Source organism: Columba livia, chromosome 4, assembly GCF_036013475.1.
Source record: "Columba livia isolate bColLiv1 breed racing homer chromosome 4, bColLiv1.pat.W.v2, whole genome shotgun sequence".
In the NCBI taxonomy this organism is placed as follows: domain Eukaryota; kingdom Metazoa; phylum Chordata; class Aves; order Columbiformes; family Columbidae; genus Columba; species Columba livia.
The window spans coordinates 57571208-57593052 of record NC_088605.1 but is presented as its reverse complement, the minus strand read 5'-3'; the positions used below and the strand labels follow the sequence as shown (position 1 = coordinate 57593052).

Below are 21845 nucleotides of genomic sequence, written 5' to 3'. Positions count from 1 at the left end.
TCAGTCATACAGTAATGTCAGGTTTTGTTTCTGAAATTAATGGAAGATACCAGCCTTGGCGAGTTTTAGACAGTAAATGCAAATTCTGTTAGTCTTCACTGCTATAGAGAGATGTAGTCATTTAACGTAACCTAGATTTCTATGCTACCTGTTGTCAAAAGAGAGAGATAACACTACTGGTTGGCAATTGTTCCCCATCCTGTGGAAGGCAGGATGAATCTCCTTGGAGAAGCCTTGCTCTTTCCATGGACTGCAGAGGGAACTGAAAGACCAGCTCAGCCCAAAACACCAAATTTGTAGGTAGCTAAACCTAGTTTAAAGGCAAACTCAAATTCTTAAAAATCAGTATCATTCATTTAACTAAAACGAATGCTATTTAAGTAAAAAGACTGCTGTGTCCTAAACCATCACATATAATCTCACACAACCTAGTAACATGGCATTGTTTTACATTCAGTGCCAGTACAGTTTGAGCAAATGTAAGCAATTGCCACCCACCTTGTCTATCATTCTTCCATTTCTGCACTACACTAGCAAAAGCATTTGTGTAGCACACAGTGAACAAGGTTGGACAACAGATGTTGCTAAAATTAACTCAGAAAAACAAAAAACCAAAGTCACTCATCATTCATATGGGTTTCCAGAGACCCCACAAACTGCACCTCTACAGCAGAAAACAAGGGCTGCCTGCGACTGAATTAAAGCTGTGCTGGGCAAGACCACACACTTTGCTTGTGGTCCCCTAGCCTGTTGTAGACTATTAAGCATTTCATTCTATTCACTTTCTCCATGCAGATCTCTATTTCTTAAGCAAAGACTAACACACCTGCTATGTTGCTAGACTGTTGTGACCCTAATTACATATATTACATATCATAAGTAAGTACATACACATGAAGAGGAACAGTATGAGAAGCCCACCTACTAGTCTCTCTTCCCATACTAAATCTGTCCTTTCCATTTGCTTAGCATACCAGGCAAATTACACAAAGGTCTATTTGCTCACTTGCAGTTTACCAGAATTAACAGTTACTGTGTTTGCTAATAATGATTTGGAAGGCTTCTGTCACAGATCAAACTTCTACGAGGAACATATTAGACCCACCACAAACCAGGAGACCAACACTACAGAAACGTCAGTTGCCAGATCCAGTAGATTTTCGGGAGTGATGAATCCTAGTAAATACTCAGTGAAATAACCAGTTTCCTCAGATAAGAAGAGCAGGAAAGGTTGCAAATATCCTAGCACAGTGACTTGAGCAATTATATTTCCAGGTAAAATATTGATTTCTAGCCTGGCCCTGGAGGTCAGTCCCACTAAGGTTTAGGGTTTCTCAGGCCAGATAAAGAAGATACCTTTCCCCTCACCCTACCCTCCTCAAAGATGCAAATAGATAACTTGCAGATTTCTTGATCAGAATAAATCCATCATTAGTTCTTGCTGAAGGACCTTCTTCTCACTGCAGCCGTATTTCCTGCGTTGCTGTACTTACATGCTCCTTCCACCTCTGAAAGAGATCAGTAATATAGCCCCATGCATGAATTCCCTGATGATAAGTGAGATTGTAGTATAAAAGGGGGAAAAAAAACCCCAACAAACACACCAAAAAACAACACCACAACCAAAACAAACAAACCCACAAAACAAAACAACAAGCAAAATGTTTCATAGACTGATGACTGGGACACTCTAGCTATAGCAACCTCCTCCCAGACCCTGACACTTCACAAGCCAAGCCTTAGTTTGGCTGTGATGAGCCTTCTGACTGGAAGGGCCCCGCCAGCATCTCTGCCACTTGCAACCCCAGAAGAAGTTCTGCACTGGCCTGTCTCTTGCTGCCTCATTTGCACATCCACAGACCTCCCTCTCTGCTGCAACCTGTTACGCCACCTTCTGATTTAGCAGTTCCATAACACTTACACAAGCTGTTCTGCTCAGTCTTGCTGTACTGATGAGAGTGGTTTACTTCTTGCATCAGACTCTTACAAACACAGCTTCTGCTCCTTCATCCCCCTGTGGGGCTGGGGAAAAACCTGGCTCAGCAGTTTCCAAACTGGAAGGTCACAGGTCAGCTGAGTGACCTTGGAGGACGAGGAATGTAAAGAGTAGGATGTTCTGCATTCATCGTACTGTATCCCCATTTACAGCTTCTGTGAATTGAGTTTGCCACCTGATTAAATACATTCCTGAAAGTTGCATTTGCAACCCTCTCTGCAAATTGAAATTATACCTGTCACTAGCAATGAAACTGAAGATAACAGAAGAGAAAGTAGCGAGGAAAAAACCCCCGGAGTATTTACATACTATAAATAATTTGTCTGTCTGTTTCTCCCTCATTTGTGTCAGTGTGTAAGCTAATAATTGTTTTATGCTGGATTATTTAGCAAAACATCTAGAGGTATCTACACAACTTCCGTGCTTTGATGAACTGAGACAAGTTGGAGGCCTTAGTGTTCTACTAAGTAATACTCTTTGCACTTCAGTGTAAAGCATATTTAGAGGAAAATCAAATAAGCTAAATAATACTTTATACCTCAGTTGAGTTACCACAAGCCAAAATGTAGTTCTAATTCTCTTTCTCTTTAGTTGCACCCAATTGGTGAGGAAGGTAAGGCAAAAACCTTTGAGTTTTTTATATCACTGGTTTACATTTTTTAGTCTTCTTTTTTAGTCTTCTTTACAGTGAAAGTTTAAAAAATAGAAAGTAGACCTTGAGTTTTGCCACAATCTCTGGATGGTGTTTTGGAATGTTTAATTACCATACTACACAAAACAATGTAAGTCAGACTGACTTTATTTGTTTTTCACTGGTTAATGTAATGAAAAATAAATGTAATGGTAAAGAAAATGAAGGTTGAGATTAAAGAGGCCTACAGTTAATGACAGGCTGAAGTTCAACTGTCATGTAATTGAAAATGTTTGAGAATGGACAATAATTAAAGTCAAGCAAAGGATGAAGCCCAGATTATTATAATGAGATATGATATGTTCTTCAGACTATCTGGAGGTTAATGTTACTTGGTTTCATATGGTTACGGGTAAGTAAGTACTGTACTACTATATAGTAAAAATAATGTAACTGGATATAGTCTGCTTCACAGTGACCCAAGGTTAATGGTAGTTGCTCTTAGTATATTTAAAAGGTTTAAAAGAGATATAACAACCTCAGCATTACAAATCTAGAGCAATGGCACTAGAAAATGGCAATGAGCAGGCTAGCGTAATACTGGTGTTCTTGGTTCCATGAAAGCAGCTTTCAGTGTAATGTATGTTAGCTTTTATCTGTGTAATTATACTGAATATGTCCATGAATTCTTTCATTCCTGAATGGCACCACCTTTAGAGTAATAGATCATTGGTATGCATCACTCTGATAAGGTATTACACTAATATATCATTAAAGCAACAGATGTATTAGTGTAATATATCACTGGGACAAAGCACTCTGATGATGATGTATTCCTGAAAAGACGGCACCATACAGAGAAGACGAGGCCCAGGAGAAGACTTTTTCTCAGCTTAATAGAATAAAAGGTATGCCTTCCTGGCACAAAAATGTGATGCTCCCTATAAAGATATGGCACCACGATTAATTGTATTCCCATTTGTATTCATAATTTGAGGATCATATGGCTTAGAAAAAAATTACTGTGGTTGAGGAAAAGATATAATTCAAAAACACAGCCTATCAGACTGTTTCATGGTCTTTTCTCAGAATGTCTGATCTCCTCAGCCCTCCAAATGCCACATCAAAAACCTCACTGTGTTGAAAGCCTCAAGATGCCTATCCTGCTCTGGAGCAATGAGGCTATGTGAACAGTTCACAGAGGCTGGTGATGACATGGCCTTGAAGAGTTTGCCCAAGGAATAGCACTCAGCTAGACAAACTGGCCGAGGCCAGGGAAATCCACGAATATTGGCCTTTGCTATTTTTTGGCCTTTGAGGCTGTTGCTGACTCACTGCTTCTGAGAGCAGGAATTGTGCCAGCAAGCACAGGGACTCTACTTAAAATGCTAGAGAGCCACATTCTAACCTCTGTGTATGAGCCTGCCTCAAGGCTTCCCATGGCCAATGAAATGTATTCAAGCTTGTGTAAAACCAAGGTGCTTTCTGAGGTGAGTCCAACAAAAGAATATGTACTCCGAAAAATGGTTCAGAAAGCTATATAATAGCAGCCCGATCGGTAGCATGTCCAAAAAAACCCTCTGGATTCCAGAACTCCCAGGTTATCTCACTTACCAGGATGTGTATCTGGGCAGGCAGTTCAGAGACATACTCTCTGGCCCACGTTATTTCAAAGGAATTTCACATACTTAATTACAAAATGTGCATGCTGATGTATGAAACAAAGGTAAGGGCTGTGAACAATTAGTCCTCTGAAGCAATAATCCTTCGTGTTTCACCTATTTTCAGTCCATAAATTTTCTCATACAAATTACAATTCAAATGATAAATTAATTAATCTGAAAAAAATCTTTAACAGGATTGTTTAAACACAAAAGTCCAGATTATAATACCTTCAGTCATGCAGAGTTGCGCTGTGTTCCTTAGACCTCATGACACAAGGGAGTGTTCAGATTAAATGGTGATCATAGTCGGGTCCTAAATGAAATCGATTTGAGACGTAACCATGAGTATGTTGGTCATTTTCAAAATTACTCTGAACAACTGGAACATTAAGGGGTAAGAACAGTATAGCTATGGAGTAAAAAAAAGGAAGAGAAAAATAAGCATAGAGAATGAAAATAAAAGTAGTGGAAAGAAAGGAAACAAAAAAGACAAGAGTTGGAATGGCAAGGATAGAAGGAAAAAGCAATTTACAATGTTGACTTCAGTATTCAAAAGATTTACTGTGTCGGTTATAGGCATGCACATGCACACACACATACTTTCCAATGAATAACAGAAGCAACTGTGCCCACTGGACCTGATTTTACAATCACTAACACTTAAACAAATAAAGTATGTTTTACCAGATTAACATAATAAAATTTTGCAAGGTCAGAAATGACTACAGAAGGGCTGAAGCAGATGAGAATCAGGATCATGAAGTTTTAGAAAGCTTTATTCTAACCATGTGGTATTATTTCTCTTAAAAAGTTCTAATTACAAAATTATAAAGTGATAAGGCAATGGTATTAAGACGAAAAAAGAGCCTAACTCTTCCTTTCTCTCCAAATAGGACTGATATGTGATGGGACTATATGTTAGTACTGTCACAAGTAGGCCTACATGCTTTAGTCAGGGGAAAATGGGTGATATAAAATAATGTGTGGCATATCCTCACATAATTCAGCTTTAGAGTCAAATTATTATCTAATTCTTCTCTTCATCAAATGCTCTCCAGCAATCCTCTATTATTGTATCAGAAATACTTGCATAACTATTAGATAGCAAAAGATACAGTTCTTTTCTTTCTTCTTTTTTTTTAATAAATCAAGTTCATTTCTATCTCATGTACAAAATGCAGCACCAAATTCTCACTCCCTGTAAATGAAATTTTCTTTAATGGAACTCTGTTCGTTTATTGTAGCTGAAGATCTGTTTCACAATGTGGCATTTGATTGTTATCAGAGAAAGGAAACAGATTAATTCATTATTTCAGTGCAGTAGCACCTAGAAATCACAAAGAAGGATAACCACAGTTATCCTTATTAGGCTGTGGAGAAACAGGAAGTACAAAACTACTTCACAATATGTAAGCCTTACTGTCTAGGATTTTGTTTTGGTTTGTGAGTCAGTTTCACAAACGATGACAACCCAGTGCCTTGCAAGTCCAAGCTGAAGAGCTGCACCACGTGGGGAGATCATATGTAATGTCTGGAGCCTTCCCTCTGCCTTTCTAAACGGATGAGCATCTGCCTTAAAACTTAAGCCCCAAAGTCAGCTGTGCACTGTACAGTTGCTCAGCTCTACAAAAGAAATATTGCTACAGCATGATCATTGCTATAACCTGGTCAGTCTCCATGCAGATTTGCTCTTACTTTGCAGAAAGAATCTAAAAATACAGGCTCACCGGTCAGTCATTTTGAAGATCCAATTTAGAGCCCTTTTGGTAGATGGAAGCTGGCAATTTTGTAGACGGCTATCCACCAAACTTCCAGCAGAGTGGCTACTTGTTATTATATTACACATCATGGCCAGCAGTTCTGCAATTCCATATTTGAGTTCCATCCTGAAGTGGATGTAATCCAGTCCTGGTGACTTACAGACAACTGACTTATCTGTGTGGACCAATTTAATCTATTTTTTCTGACTTAATTTGCTACAAAGAATGCATCAGAGTTGGGAATCGGCTTCTGCCATAAAAAACAACCGCAAGAGTTCATTGAGCTTCCTTCATCTGCTGCAGTCCCTTCTATAGCTTGGCCATTGTGTGGTGCCACTAATCCTCAGCTGGCTTCCTGCTTCTGGTTTTACAGAATTCTCTACTATCAGCTTCAGCATTCTCTGCAAGGTTCTCTTCAAGTTCTTTTTAGCTTTCTTAATCCGTTGTTTGAAATTGACCTGCAATTTTTATGGGCTTTCCTGTTCTCATTCGACCAAGATTTCTGTTTCTTAAAAGCCTTCCTTTTTCTTTGGTGGACTACGTAATTTTCACACTAAGCCATGCAGGGGATTTTTGGACTGCTTTGTTTGCTTTTGAATTATGACACAATTTTTACCTAGGCTTCTGGCATGGTAACTTTTAACAGCCTTTAGGATTCCTTGCTTTTCAGACTGCTCCTTATAAGGGGGTGGTGTTCTGGTTTTGGGGTTTTGTTTGTTGGTTTGTTTGCTTGGGTTTTTTGGGGGGGTTGTTTGTTTTGGTTTTTTTTGTTTGTTTTTTTGTTTGTTTGGTTTGGTTTTGGTTTTGTTCTTTTTGAGAATGTGCCTCATTTTTATGTAGTTCTCTGTCCGTATACTGAAAGTCTGTGTACTGAATTTATTTAGCTTGCTCTCTCTCACTATAATTTTAAGTTTTATTATATTGTGGCTGCTACTATAGAGCAGCTCTCCCACTATTATTTCTTGAATGAAGTGTTGTGTGTTTTCAAGACCAAACCCAGAATGGCATCTTTTCATTGCTCTCTGTTCTATTATTTTATATTCAGCTTCTTACAACTTGACCAAATGATAAGTGACTGAACTGAAATTTTCCTTGTCAGATGACTGCCTTGTTCAGCTCTTTCTCAGAATAAGACTTGCAAAACATATATTATAGTGTATGTTTGAGAATTTTGTTTGGAAATGTTCTGTATACCCAGGCTCTGGAACAGAAAATCATTATTTGCAGAAGAGAACTGTTAGAACTTAAACACACAAAACCTCAGAAAATTCCAACCTCATTTCATGCTTGAACTTAGAGGACTGACCAGACAACTCACTACAGAGCACATGATCACAGTGCAGCCCCAACACCTACGGCAGCTCAAAAGGACATTCTTTATAATGGCCATTCTCAGATTGCCTGGACACCTGGAGTGGAAACGGACTCCTGGTCACGTTGGTGACTTATAGGAATACATGCAGTAAAGGAGAGAAATGTGTCTAATTAGAACACAGAACAAAAGGCCATGAATGGAAAAGTGATAGGATTGAGACAGGAACAACTCACGGAGGGCGAGACAAACAGGGGCTGAAGTTTGTTAAAGGTAGGCAAGAGTACCTGTGTGCACTTTGGTGTGCTGCTGACCACGACCCAGAGTTGAACTTTAGTTTACACCAGTTTCCACTGAAATATCAACGTTCCTTTGCTGCATCCCACTGCAAAAAATAACAATCATATAACTGAAGGTTATCATAATGCTCAAGGGACTGAGATACGGTTGTATTTCAGCACTGGTACTGGCACTTTCTAAATCCTGAAGGCTTAATTCCAGAATCTAATTGAACATGCTTTTAACACAGCTTTCGTCACGTTACAGAAGTGGAAGCTGAAGAAGGGTGAGGTTGTACTGCTCCACGTACTGAAACAAGCCAGGCCATGCTGGTGATAAAGGACCAGTTCTGCTAAGGTTGCTGTTGAGTGCTCTGCCTTCTGAAGAACTGGGCTGCACCTGCCATGGTCACTCCCATTTTGGAAGGGAAGTAAAAATGTTAAGGAACAATTAGGCTTTTTGCCAAAGTTGCAGCATAACTAGTGGACTTCAAGAAGGAGAGAGGAAAATCCTGTAATTATAACATCTTGTTTGTTTGGGTTGTTTTTATCTGTCTTGAGCCACCTGTTTTTTGCATACTCACTTTCATTTACTTATATTTAATTATTAACTTAATTTAATTTAAAACTAAAACTACATTATAAATATGAATTGCTACCTTTTTTTCCTTCTACTTCCTCTCGCCACCCAACCCCCCCCCGCCACTTTATTTGGCATGACAAGTGAACATCTGTGTAGATACGACACCTTACAGAGATCTTAAGTAATATGTTGGAAGGTTTTCTATTCTCTTTTTTATTTTTGCATCAGAAATGAAGTGAATTGAAGTGAGAAACCTCCAGAGATTAGTTACATAATTTAGAGGATTCATATACATGCACATACTACTACACTTCATGAGTTCTGCTATAAATACAGTGCATAGTTCATTCTAAAGTATGTAATGTTTCAGTGCTTTCTATTTTACTAACATGTATACATTTAAGGCAACGCATATTAAAATAACATGCCTCTTTGGTGAAGACTTGAGAGAAATAAAATAGCAGCAATGGTTTCTTGATGTTTTTTCTTATTTAAAGATTAAATAGGAACTATATTGCTCTTTTGGAAGCCTCTCTACATCTTTCCCAGTGGCACAAGAGGTCAGTACAATCACCAAGACCCTGACATCCTTTCCTCTATAATGAAAAATCCTTAATAATATGTATAGTTAATAAAATCTAATTGCATAATTCAGCTGTAATTTCAGTCATGGCACTTGTCAGTGTGTCAAACACATCTTTCATAAAACATGCTTCTATGACATAAGCCCCCCCAACTCTATTCAGCTTCCTCATGAATAAGAGTATACACTTTTAAATATTCAGTAATTGTAGGTTCTTGTCTAAATCCAGCCAAATTTGGCACACTGTAATAAAGTGAAAGGTCATTTCTCAGTTGCTGCTTCTCTGAAGGTGACATTTCTTTGGTTGAGCTTCCTGACACTGTGCTATTCCTTCTTCTGTTTATTTTACCACTCTGGTACCTCATTAGCCACTGCAGAAATGGGATTTCTTTGATTGTGGTTTGCACAGAGGACAGAACTTATCGATATGCACTTAAAGAGTGTTAAAATGCAGACTATGTAAAAGCCAGTGTTTAGGGACAATCTGTAAATGTAACTTAAGGAAGCAACAGACCATAGCAGCTTCAAAGCACTGAAAAAATAAGAACAGAATCAATAATGTGACACAGGATTGTTAGTAGGTTACTTTAATTCTTCTGCAGGGAGCACAGTTGCTTTCATTACTTCTAAACTCTTACTAGAGACAAGCCATACTTAAGACAGCCATTTCTATACTCCCTTGACAACCTCTTCTAGTTCTACACAAATGAAGTGGGGCCAGAGTCAAACTGTACCTGCTAGCTCTGGTGAAAACTGCCTCTCTCTCCGGTGATTTCAGAAGAAGGAAAACTAGGTAATTAGATTTTGCTGGCTAGGGACAGCTTCAGGGTACCAGCCCCAAAACTGCAAGGCATGAGTGTTCCTTTCCTCCTACCTTCTTAAGCTGAGCTCCTGGTGCCCTCCTTCATCAGCTTGGTTTGAAAGACAGAAGGTGACTGTCTGCCACCACAAAGTCCTCACCCAACATCCAGCTGTCTACCCAGTTTTCTCTGGCACAACCCTCAGACAGAGCTAGCCTTGACACATCAGCTACATTTCATCTGAATCCACACTTTAGACTGGACTTGTCTTGTTCTTCTTCACTGGTGAGACTGAGCCCTCTTTTCCTTATAACAACCCTTTTTAGTTATTTTTAAAATCATTATGTCTCCCTTCAGCTTTGTTTTTCCTAGCCAGACCATGCAAAAATGTCTTAGCCTTTCTTCACAGGCTTCATTTTTCAACTTTCTGGTATTTTTCTTGCTGTCAACTGAACTCTTTCCATCATACTGAGGTAATTTTCAAACCTGGTGCCCACAAGTGAACTAAACCTTGCAAATGAGGCTTGCACAGGACTCTGTCAAATAGAATAATTACTTTTCTTGTCTCTGTATATAATTCATTATCAAAACTTGTACAATGCCAGGCTTTTAATGACAATACCTTGTTTTTAATTTATAGACTGTGGCATATGTGCAGCATACAAGACTTACGGTTTAAGTAAAACTTTAAAAGCTGAGGAGGTAGAAATAATACTTCCCTTTGAAAATAAGTGAATCTCAAGGTGTTGGAAATTGTGGGCCAGGATTAGACGTCACCATCTGCTTGGGCAATGTCAAGAATGGAGGATGGTCAAGGAATATGCAAGTTAAGGCAGTAAGCTACAGCCAGGCCAAAGCTGTGAAGCTGGAGGTGCCTAGATACTGGGGAGGAGAGAGAAGCAAGCAGACCTGCAGTTAGACCTGGCAGGACCAGAACTACCGCTGCAGTGGGAGACAGCAAGAGCTGCAGCCGAGAGCTTGGCACTCACAAGTGGTGTGAAAGGCCCTGACCCTGCAGGGGATAGTTGACAGGATCCCTGTACAAACAGCCAGTGAATTAATTCAAATGTTGGGCTCCCCAGTTCCTAATATTTTACTTGCATTAGCTGCTCAAGGAACTGGGTACAGCTGGCATGGGACTGGCCAGTGCTTGATGGCCATCTCATAGCTTCCTGCAGGAAAATGCATAGTTTTTACACTACCAGGCGTCTATTTATCAAATTATTTTTTTTAGCGTAATTTTTTATTTCAGTTTGTCCTATATTCGGTCTCAATTTCTTTCCAAGACATGTCAAACAGTAACAAAACAAGTATATCTTTAGCTTTTCTCTCTCAATGATTTTTTTTTCCTCTTTCTGCTCTCATCTCTTGCCCCCTGTTAAGCCTCCCACATGTCTAACACTTCATCTCTACATTAATTTTACCTCCTAACAATGTGCAATGTCACATAGAGTCCTCAGTGAAAAACAGTGAAAAGGGAAGAAAATCACAGTGGATAGAGGGGAAGAAAAATCACTATAATTTCCTGTAAAATTTCTGTAAAACAAAAACTTTCTTTTACATTTCAAAACTGGGTAGGAGGGATAACTGAAGAAAAAAGTGATACTTTCTTTTACTTACACTTGTTTTTATTCAGAGAAGCTGCCTTTTCATACTTTCATACAAAACAAAAACCCAACCAAACACTGCCCGAAAAATCCACAAACAAAAAAAGCCCCAAACAAACAAAAACCCACCACATCACAGAGCAATGAAGTTAAAAAAAACAAAAACAAAACTAAAACCCTCATGCTTTCATTAGAGGGAAACTTAAAACAAGAAACTAACAACCTCTTATTTTTTTCAACTTTCAAGTTGTACTAGAAAGAAAAAAAAAAAAAGAATTTCCTCATGCACCCCTTTTTCTTTCTAAAAAGGGCAAGGCACGAAAACCCCAAATAAACAGAAAACAAACAGGTCTGTTAAATGTGCAGCTGGCCATTTAAGGAAAAAAAAAAGTTACAAAATTTTAGTATTTCTTAAAAGAGATTAATTCAGCCTTTCTGGAAGGTCTGGAAATAGAAAACTGTAAAAACAAACAAGCAACATTTCGGTGGTAAAAGAGAACAACCACCTGCAGTCTTTTGTTATTTCATAGAAGAGCTTCCAGCGAAATGGAACTACTGACGAACGGCTGGAGTTTTATCTTGTACTGGTCTGATTCCTATATTGCAGGTCAAAGCTGAAGACTACTGTGTATCATTTCCTTTAAAAGCAAAATGCAGCCTATAAAAATACATTGTAATTAGCAGGCTCTCTTGGCTTCCAGGACACATCTATGGTCGCAGACACCAGTGGAAATCTCAAACGAGGCATGCCACCTTGGAGACTTTCCTATTGCTTTTTGTGGTTTGTAATAAGTAAAGGTTAATTGTTATCCTTTGTACTTCCCAAGAGAGACCAACGAAACAGAGTTCAGGTGTCTGTAAACGCAGAAGTGTTTGGAAACCTGTGGCAAAGGTGGTTATTTTGCTAGCCTTACCCTTTGTGTCCTGTAGTTCTTAGAGCTGTCCTCCTGACAACATCCCCTGAAGTATTCATAACATTATTTCACAGGACGACAGTGTGTCACAAAGGCTAATTGACTTGTGCTGCTGCAATGATCCATGGCCGTATACATACAGACAGCATTGTTTTCAGCCAAATGTATACAGGCAAGTGGAAACTGGGATTTGAATTCACAACCTTTAGCTGCCAAAATTCAGGACTTTATCCAGAGAGTTGAAAGTGCAGGTATAGTCACATAAAAATACTGCTATTCATGAGCCTGTTTACCCTGTTGAGGTAAAGAGCAGCAGTGCATTTTCACTTTGTCCAAAGTGACATATTTCCTAGGGAAATCTGCTTCTGGGGAAATGCCACAGTTCCTTTATGTTTTTTTGGGTATCTGTGCCTGGATACTACTCAACAGCAGATACTGGAGTCAAACTGAACTGTCTCAGTATTTTTGTCCCCATGTCTCAGTTCCTGGCCTCCTGTACATCCTACTCTATTTTCCCCTGCCCTGTGTTTTGTCTGGCTTGTCTACTAGCCAGAAATACAGTTTATGAGTATATTTAAACTGTCCAAATTTAAGTATGAGGTGCAGAACTCCCAGTACCACTACTGACATTTAGTCAATAAAGAAAACATGTTCATAATTGTTGTAATGTCTCAGGTCTTAATAACAATTAATTTCTAAGCTTCCTACCTAGTCTAATACTGCAGTCCAAGGAGATCCTTTAGGCTGTAAGTATGTATTTAGAAGGATTTTCAATGCTTATCCTTTTTAATTATATAATTAGGGATGTGGAAGATGTGTTTGCAAAAACTTTCTGAAGGATTACATTAACCATACTCCCTGTTAAGGCAATACAGCCTCACCTGCCACATCATCTGAATAAGAAAACCCCTATGGATACAAGCAGCAACACTTGTAACTTTTTCACAAACCAGGAGAGCTACTTCTACAGGGCAAAAAAATATGTAAGAGGTGTTTCAAGTGTCCTTTAAAGAACTATTCAAAGCATTTTCTCTGGTTTTAGCAGACCTATTCTATGGTCTTGAGCAAAACAAGATTACCATAAAAACACTTCACATGACTAAATGGCTGTTGTCCAAGGATCAAGATCTCCAGATCGGGAGCAAACAAGAGGCATCCTGCTTATACATTCTCTCATTTCAACTCATTTGCACCTCTGTGCACATCCCAAGACCCACACTTGACAACAAGATGTCCCTGTTTGGTCACGGGGAGCCACAGAGACACCTGCTTTTAGTGACCTGAATAACATCTGTTGCAGTGACATGACACGAAGTAAAGCAAAACCCTTCAGCCAGTGCAACACAGGTGGTGCCATTTCTCTCATGCTTTCCACAATACGGTACTTAGGGCTTAGTGGGAAAGAAAATGACTTAATATATCTTTCTGATGTGGAATACTGCATTGCCAAACAAGAACACCCATTATGACACTATAACATGACACAGAGATGTTAGAAATGACACATGGATCCACAGCTTCCTAACACCGATGGTTTAGCTACAATTGTGAAAGACTACTGACGAACAAAAGAAAGATAGCAGAAAATGTGAAATGTAAAATCAGCATAAACACAGACCTATCCCAAATAATCAAATCCTTTCAATATAAAAAATGGATTATATACTGATTTTTATATTTTGCAAACACAGAACTATAGTTATTTTAAAGGCACTCAAGGAAATGAGTCAGATTTCTTCAGTGTTGTTATTCCTGTTTTTAATAAAAATGCCACAGTGTGAAGTGCACATATCTTAGTTTAGCTCTCTCATAGTATAAGTGCAGAATAACAATCATGAAACTAAATTGCACTTACTAGCTCTTATTGCCTTTCATTTCTAAATAACCCAAAGCATTTTATACATCAGAAGGGTCAGTAAGACCAGGAACTCAGCAACTGTCAGTGTGAAGCTGAATGTAGTGACACTAAGCTGCTCAGGACAGGAAGCGCGAATGCCATAGTGAACAGATATTGAAATTTATAAAGACAGAATCTAATGACCTAAAAAGGCTTTAGAAGGGGTAGGATTGCTAGTCTTACAAAGAACTTTATCTGCCCAAAATGACACCTCTAACAGCACAACCCACTTGACAGCTAAGGCTGCCAAATATTGGTTAACTCCTGTATATGTTGTGATGATTCACTATTCAAATAAAACTCTTTTCCAGCTTAATGAAAACGAGATTGGCCACAGCACCAAGACAGTACCAGCTTATAGGATATAACCTTGGTTCATTTTTTTTAATTTATTTTTTTTTTTTAATACAGGGTAAAAGGCTCTACTTGCATGTAACACCATTACTGTATTCAGTACTGGATCAATTATTTTACCGAGGTATTTTCTGAATGCAATACCTATCCCCATCGTGTGGTGGTTTTGGTTCTTGACTGACCGCAAGGACCATCTGGTCCAGCCTTTCTTGGCAAAAGCACAGTAAAGGAGGTGACAAACAAAGTTAGAAATGGGGAGGGGGATGAAACAGCAAAAAGAAAAAAAAATCAGTTTTAATAATAGCTTGGCAATTACAATTAAATAATCCAAAGCTCAAACTGAGAATTTTTGTTACACACTGCATGAATGATGTTTGTACTTTGGAACCTTTAAAATATTTAAGCAGAGAAGAAATGAAATGAACTGCAACCAGTTAAGGTCATCCATTTAGGACAAAATTGATAAAATATTAAAATGAACGAAATAAATTTTCAAACAGAGATACTAAGCCTTCATATAGATGTATTATTCAAAGCAGAGGAACATGTGTGACCTCTAGGCTATTACATAATGGAGAAAGGACATGACAGTTCAAATGAGCAGAACTACAGGCAGCAGAGACAGAGAGGGAAGATGGATTAACCATTCTGTAAGCCAGTGCTTTGCTCCCAGCATTCAGAGACTGGACCCCTGTAACGAAGCATCACAGTCTCAGAGCCTGCTATTGGATCCCACTATTATATTGGGCTTAAAAAATTTTTGTAAGATCATGGATTTTAACTACAGTTTGATTTTGTGTCCAGCTGAGTCTGTTCCTACTCAGAGGCTGCCATTTAAAGCAGGTGTGGTCCCAGGCTGCTGAGTTCCAGTCCCTTGGCTTCTTCTGAATCCTGACTCTCTCTCCCTACACCTCTTCTGTAGAACAGCCTGAAGTCAGAACAGCACAGGCTGCCCAAGTTATAGTGCATCATATAATACTTCTCTCTTTCTGTGGTCAGTTCGCTGGCTGAGAACCATCCTTCTCATCCACCTCTGCTCTATCAGGACTTGAGGATGTGCAGTTTATGCTTTGCACATTTTCAAGGAAAGTAAAGGAAAGTAGTCTTAAACTCAGGTAATAAATTATTTTCTCTATATATATTTTTTTTTTCTTTTTTTAAGGACAGAGCCAGTATCTATTATACAGGGTTTATTATAAAATGGGGTTTTTCAAGGATCTCAACTCTCTTGTATCTGAAGAATTTGGGACAAATCTCCCCTACATGAAGAAGCAGCTGCCTGAAACAAGAAGCATCTTTAAATCCCATTGAAATCTGTGTAAGAGTAGAGACTTTGCTCCTTTGAAAAAATTGTTTCCATCTAGCAGAGGGCCCTTGCCTCCCAGGTCAGTGTTCTGATGCAGCTTCATTGCCCTCTCCTTGGCAGAAGGTATCCAGTATTCACACAGCCAGAAATGCTTTGCCTAACTTAAGGTTTTGAACTACACATCAGAGGCCAGGCATCAAAAACTTAGGTAACATAATGCCAAAGCTTTTTCTTGCATGTAGATTAGCCTCCCTTGAGGATATACAAAAGTATCTAAAAAATTAGGAAAACAAGTGTCACTGACAGTCATTTGTGACCTTAAGTGCTCTGAATGTTTTTGATTGTCTTCCCATTTTTACTCAGTTGCAATTACTCCATGTGGAAAATAAATCTTCACATTTGCAGAGCAAGCATTTATTTCTAACTCTCAAAGCTGCTTCCAAAACTAAGTATAAACATTATTAGCTTGATTTTATAGCTGTCCTAAGTGGGGAGATAGGGACCATTTACAAATGAGGTACTATAGAGGATGTAGGCATAATCTACGATACTAGTTTTCTGTTCCTGGCACTGCAGCAGGCTTCTCCAGCAACCTCTGGCAAGATGTTCAGTTACCTCACTGGAAAATGGGGATAATGGAACGGGTCTGACCTCTTGGAAATCATATGAACAAACTTCTCATAAGGTCTACAGAGGATGGAGAATTTCAGTGGAAGAGCTGAGACATGAGTCCTGGGCCTGGCCCTGTACCTCAGGGACATTTTGGAAGAAAATGGCCATTGATCACATCCTAGAAATCTCCTTCAGTTTTCAAAGTTATGGATGTTTGGTTTTTTTTTTTTTTTTGGGGGGGGGTGTTTTTGTTTTAAGGGATCAATGGAACTCGAACCCTCAGTAATAAAACCTACCTTTTTTGACTGGTTTCACATAAATGAAGAAACACCTACTCGAGAAAATAAATAGCTTTAAAAAAAAATCACTACCCTTGTCCTTATGGATGTCTTACATTTCAATCTCTAGTAGTATAAATTTGAGGAATACAAAGAAATAGGAAGTGCTTAGGAGAAAACGTAAACCTTTAGGCTCTTAGAAAACGTAAATCTTTAGGCTCTTAATCTGACAAAGTATTCCCTCAAATAATGCAAAAGTTCCAGATCAAATCTTGATTGGTATATGTCCTGGTTTTGTTAAAAACAAGACCAGTTTCTCTTTTAGTGAATTTTTCCTTTCAGCTAAGTTCTTCTGCACTTTTCTGAAGTGCACTTTTCTGAAGTTGATATATGTTCTGGTAGACATAGCAAGGGAATGCAAGGTTGCTGATAAGGATGCATGTCGCATATTTGCAAGGAGGAGCGAACTGAACTGGTGACCAAAACTGACCAACTAAGTATTCCTTCTCATCCATGTCATACATCATATAAAGGTGGCAGATCACGAGGGTCTCGCCCTCTTCAACTACGGCCGGCATTTGGGGAAGATCCTTGCCTGCCGTCCTTGTGATCTGAGGCCTAGTGACAGACTGAATCCAGTTCCGGTTTGCTGCAAAATCCAACCCAGGACTTCCAGGTGCCTGCTCTGCTGCTGCAGGAGCCGCCGGTGCTGAGTTGCCGGGAATTTCAAGATTGGTTTTGTATATTTTGTATTATTTTCTCTATTTTATTAGTAGCATTAGTAAAACATTTTTAACTTTTCCCAACTTGCAAGTCCTCTCTCTCTTTGCCTCTCTTTGCCCTTCTATTGCCTTTCCTTAATGGGGAGGTAGGGCTGGGAAGGGGGAAAGGGGAGGGGGTTAACAAAGCATCTGCCACAGTTTATTGTCGCCCTGCAATTAAACAGTGACAACATATTTTACCCCAGAAGCTGAAAGTACGACCTTATTCATTTTCCTTATAATTATCAAAGGGGATCACAGAATTTGAAGAACATAGAAGAACTGCTTTGCGTAACAAACTAAAAAGAAAGACTGAGTTTCTAGTGTGATTGATTAAAAAGCTGTTGCTATAGTTCTTAAAAGAATGCTTTTTCCTTTAAGTCAAATTGAGTTTTTTGTTAACATAACTAGGACTGGCCATATTGAACAAATCAAAGGTCCATACCACCGAATACCTTTCCTCCAGCAGAAGCCAATAACCAATGCTTAAGAATGTGAACAAGAAGGTGCAAACATACAGTGACACATCCTCAATGTAGTCCTATAATTTCTAGTGATCTATGATTCAGGGATTTTACTTTTTTTAAGTAGAGTTACTATCTGCCTACTGGAAAGTCCCTCGTAGGCTTTCCTCTCATTAAGCTGTTTGATTACATCTTCAACATATAATATATTTTAAAAAGTGAGATTCACCAAATCCTGTAGCAATGAGTAGCACAGTTTAATTACAGACCATGTGACAAAAACTTCTCATGATCTTTCTAGATTTCAGCTAAACAACATGTGCTGGTATTCTTCCTGCTATATACAGCACAAAAAAACCTTCTTGTTATTGGAGTGTGGGAGACGGTCTTGGAACTACCTAGAATAACAACAGTAAATATGCTTTAACCGAAGCCAGTCTTCCTCAAAAATCTTATAGAAGACGAGCACCAGCAGGTGCTGAGGGAGCTGGCTTAAGTCATTGCTAGGCCACTCTCCATCATCTTTGCTAAGTCTTGGGAAACAGGAGAGGTCCCTGAGGACTGGAAGAAAGCAAATGTCACTCCAGTCTTCAAAAAGGGCAAGAAGGACTCAGGTAAGTATAGACTGGTCAGCCTCACCTCCATCCCTGGAAAGGTGCCATCTCAAGGCATATCAAGGATAAGAGGGCCATTAGGAGCAGTCAACATGGCTTCACCAAGGGGAAGTCAGGCTTGACCAACCTCATAGCCTTTTATGAAGACATAACGAGGTGGATAGATGATGGCAGAGCAGTGGATGTGGTCTACCTTGACTTCACTAAAGCATTTGACACAATCTCCCACAGCATCTTTACAGCTAAACTGGAAGTGTGGTCTGGATGATCAGGTAGTGAGGTGGACTGTGAACTGGCTGAAGGAAAGAAGCCAGAGAGTTGTGGTCAATGGGGCAGAGTCCAGTTGGAGGCCAGTATCTAGTGGAGTGCCTCAAGGGTCAGCACTGGGACCAGTACTATTCAATATACTCATCAATGACTTGGATGAGGGAATAGCGTGTACTATCAGCAAGTTTGCTGATGACACCAAGCTGGGAGGAGTGGCTGACACACCAGAAGGCTGTGCTGCCATCCAGCGGGACCTGGAAAGGCTGGAGAGATGAGCGGGGAATAACCTGATGAAATTTAACAAGGGAAAGTGTGGAGTCCTGCATCTGGGCAGGAATAACCCCATGTTCCAGTATAGGTTGGGAAATTACATATTAGAGAGCAGTGTAGGGGAACGGGACCTGGGGGTCCTGGTGGACAGCAGGATGACCATGAGCCAGCACTGTGCCCTTGTGGCCAGGAAGGTCAATGGCATCCTGGGGTGTATTAGAAGGGGAGTGGTTAGTAGATCGAGAGAGGTCCTCCTTCCCCTCTACTCTGCCCTGGTGAGACATCATCTGGAATATTGTGTCCAGTTCTGGGCCCCTCAGTTCAAGAAGGACAGGGAACTGCTGGAGAGGATCCAGTGCAGGGCAACAAAGATGATTAAGGGAGTGGAACATCTCCCTTATGAGGAAAGGCTGAGGGAGCTGGGTCTCTTTAGCTTGGAGAAGAGGAGACTGAGGGGTGACCTCACTGATGTTTATAAATATGTAAAGGGTGAGTGTCATGAGGATGGAGCCAGGCTCTTCTCGGTGACAAACAACAACAGGACAAGAGGTAATGGGTACAAACTGGAACACAGGAGATATCACTTAAATATTAGAAGAATCTTCTTCACAGTGAGGGTAACAGAGCACTGGAACAGGCTGCCCAGGGAGGTTGTGGAGTCTCCTACTCTGGAGACATTCAAAACCCGCCTGGACACCTTCCTGTGTAACCTCATCTAGGTGTTCCTGCTCCAGCAGGGGCATTGGACTAGATGATCTTCCGAGGTCCCTTCCAATCCCCAACATTCAGCGATTCTGTGAAGAGATTTATATGGCAAGACTGAAGAAGTGAACTACCCTTTTCAAGTAACAGAGAAAAAAAAACATAGAATCAGATAACTTGAAAACCACTAACTTTACTAAATTTTGCAGAAACAATCTGCTATGCCTTCAGTGCAGACAAGAGAAATTTTGTAGCCAACATAATTTTTAAAACTGAGATAAGTAAGTGTGTTGGAGGAGGAGATAATAGAGCTTTCTCTTAATGGAAAGCAGTCGGGCTGCAGCCTGAACTGTGGTGTCTTCCCTCCCCATAATCATGGCATTAATTACTTCATAGGTCAAATTATGTTTCTATTTGAAAGAGTTTGGCCATCTATGTGAATCAGAGCACGCATATTTAGATGTGCTGTAGCCTCTAGCACAGGCTTTTATTCATGTTTGATGCATGCGGGCTACTAATTTAGTTTTTCATTGAAGATTGCTCTCTTTTTTTCTCTCTCCTGCGCAATGGCAGTCTGGTTCCAAAATATATAGAACAAGCACACATTAATTGAATCTGAGGGCAAGTATACTTCCTCCTTCAACCATACAGACAGGATTTTTCTTTAAAATAAAAAGGCCAAGAAGTGACTGGAACAATGCCCAAAGGGGAGAATAAAGACAGACATTTAAAGGTGAGCTCACTAGATTTATAATAGCAGGGGACACTATCATCCTTTCCAGCCAGCTACCCAGTTAGAAGTAATGCTTATATCACAAGAAAGGCCCAGGAGATCCTTCTTTAGAAAATAATGGATCCTGCTATTAATATACTGGGGAAGTTGCAGCAGTCTACTTCAGATATTGATAATAAATTACATTTTTCAGATATGAGATTACATAATCCAAGCAGGCAATCAGAAAAGCATTTTGTGTGTATCAGTGTTATTTAGAAGAACTGTTCAGAAAGAGTTTTAAGGAATTGGAGTGCTTCTGTCCAAAAATAATGCCCAAAAGCTTTGAACAAAAATAGTGCTACTCATTTAAGCATATGAAGAGCCTGGATGAGACAGCAGCTCAGGGCTCGCAGGGAAGGTGCTGCTTCTTGTATTAACGTGATTCCACTGTTTGCAGGAACAGCTTGTGAAATGATTTTGAATATATTAGAAGAGGCAGAGAACACACCAGCATAGCAGGGCTTGTTTGACAAAGCCCTCTCACAGTAGGCATTGGTATCACCTCTAAGAGGGTCAGTAGTGACCCAGCAGCCTACCCACTAGAAGCAAACTGCATCAAGACAAGCACTCTCAGTCTCAGAACTTCTTAGATGATTATCTTACTCCTACCTGCAAACAGACTTAGGAATTTTGTTGTCCCAACTTACAATAAGAAGCACAATGGGGAAACAGGAAATAAGCCTGAAAATCCCGGGATTGCTAGCTCTAAACACATTAAAAATACCATGAGCTTGTTTTAAGAATTGCTGTATTTCAGATCCCTGTCATATTTCAGTGGCCTGTCATATCTGCTGGTGTTGAGATAAATGCATTCAATGTTTTTAAATTTTTCTCAGTCACAAAGGTTAGACAATTTTGTTCGTATAATGATAGCAAATATCCTCATATTACCACAGTTACGGGTGCTGAAAGTTGTGGAAACCCTTAAAAATAATGACCTTACGATAAGGTTGTGAGTGTTGCCATGAGTGAACCACAAAGACATTTCTGAACCCTGTACGAACTTCCTCTCTTCTGATTTCCAACTGAGCATATAGCACAAGAATTGCCACTGAAGCCAACAGAAGCTAGAATCCCTTTTACTTGAGGTACTTGGTGCTTTGTAGGATCAGAGCAGAAGCAGGGCTTACACATTAATAGAGTCATATTTTTTTTAACTGTATCTTTTTAACTGTATAGAAATCTTTAACACCACCTTAAAAACAAACAAAAAAACCAAACAACACCAGCCCCAAAAAACAACAACAACAACAAAACCCCAACAACACTCTGACTCTAAAAAGATAAGCATAATCCAGCAAGTTTGAAAAGTTCCCTGACTCCCTGGCATCACAGATTCAAGTCCCAGGGTCACTGAACTCTTCACCTTTCTCAGATAGATAAGATGACTGCTGCAATATTTAATACAAGATAAGCC

General features: G+C 39.5%; 1 protein-coding gene across 15 annotated transcripts in view; it reads right to left on the bottom strand.

The window, feature by feature from the left end:
• ZNF827 (zinc finger protein 827) overlaps window positions 1–21845 on the bottom strand; it is a 198649-nt gene that overhangs the window by 123516 nt on the left and 53288 nt on the right. For 13 of the 15 annotated variants that reach the window (XR_010472373.1, XR_010472372.1, XR_010472375.1 and 10 more), the window contains 2 exons: window positions 7651–7748; window positions 4520–4604 (listed from right to left, as the gene is read on the bottom strand). The gene's annotated coding sequence lies outside the window, so the exon portion shown is untranslated. The remainder of the gene's footprint in view (window positions 1–4519; window positions 4605–7650; window positions 7749–21845) is intronic. The other 2 variants (XM_065061921.1, XM_065061922.1) reach the window with 1 other exon arrangement.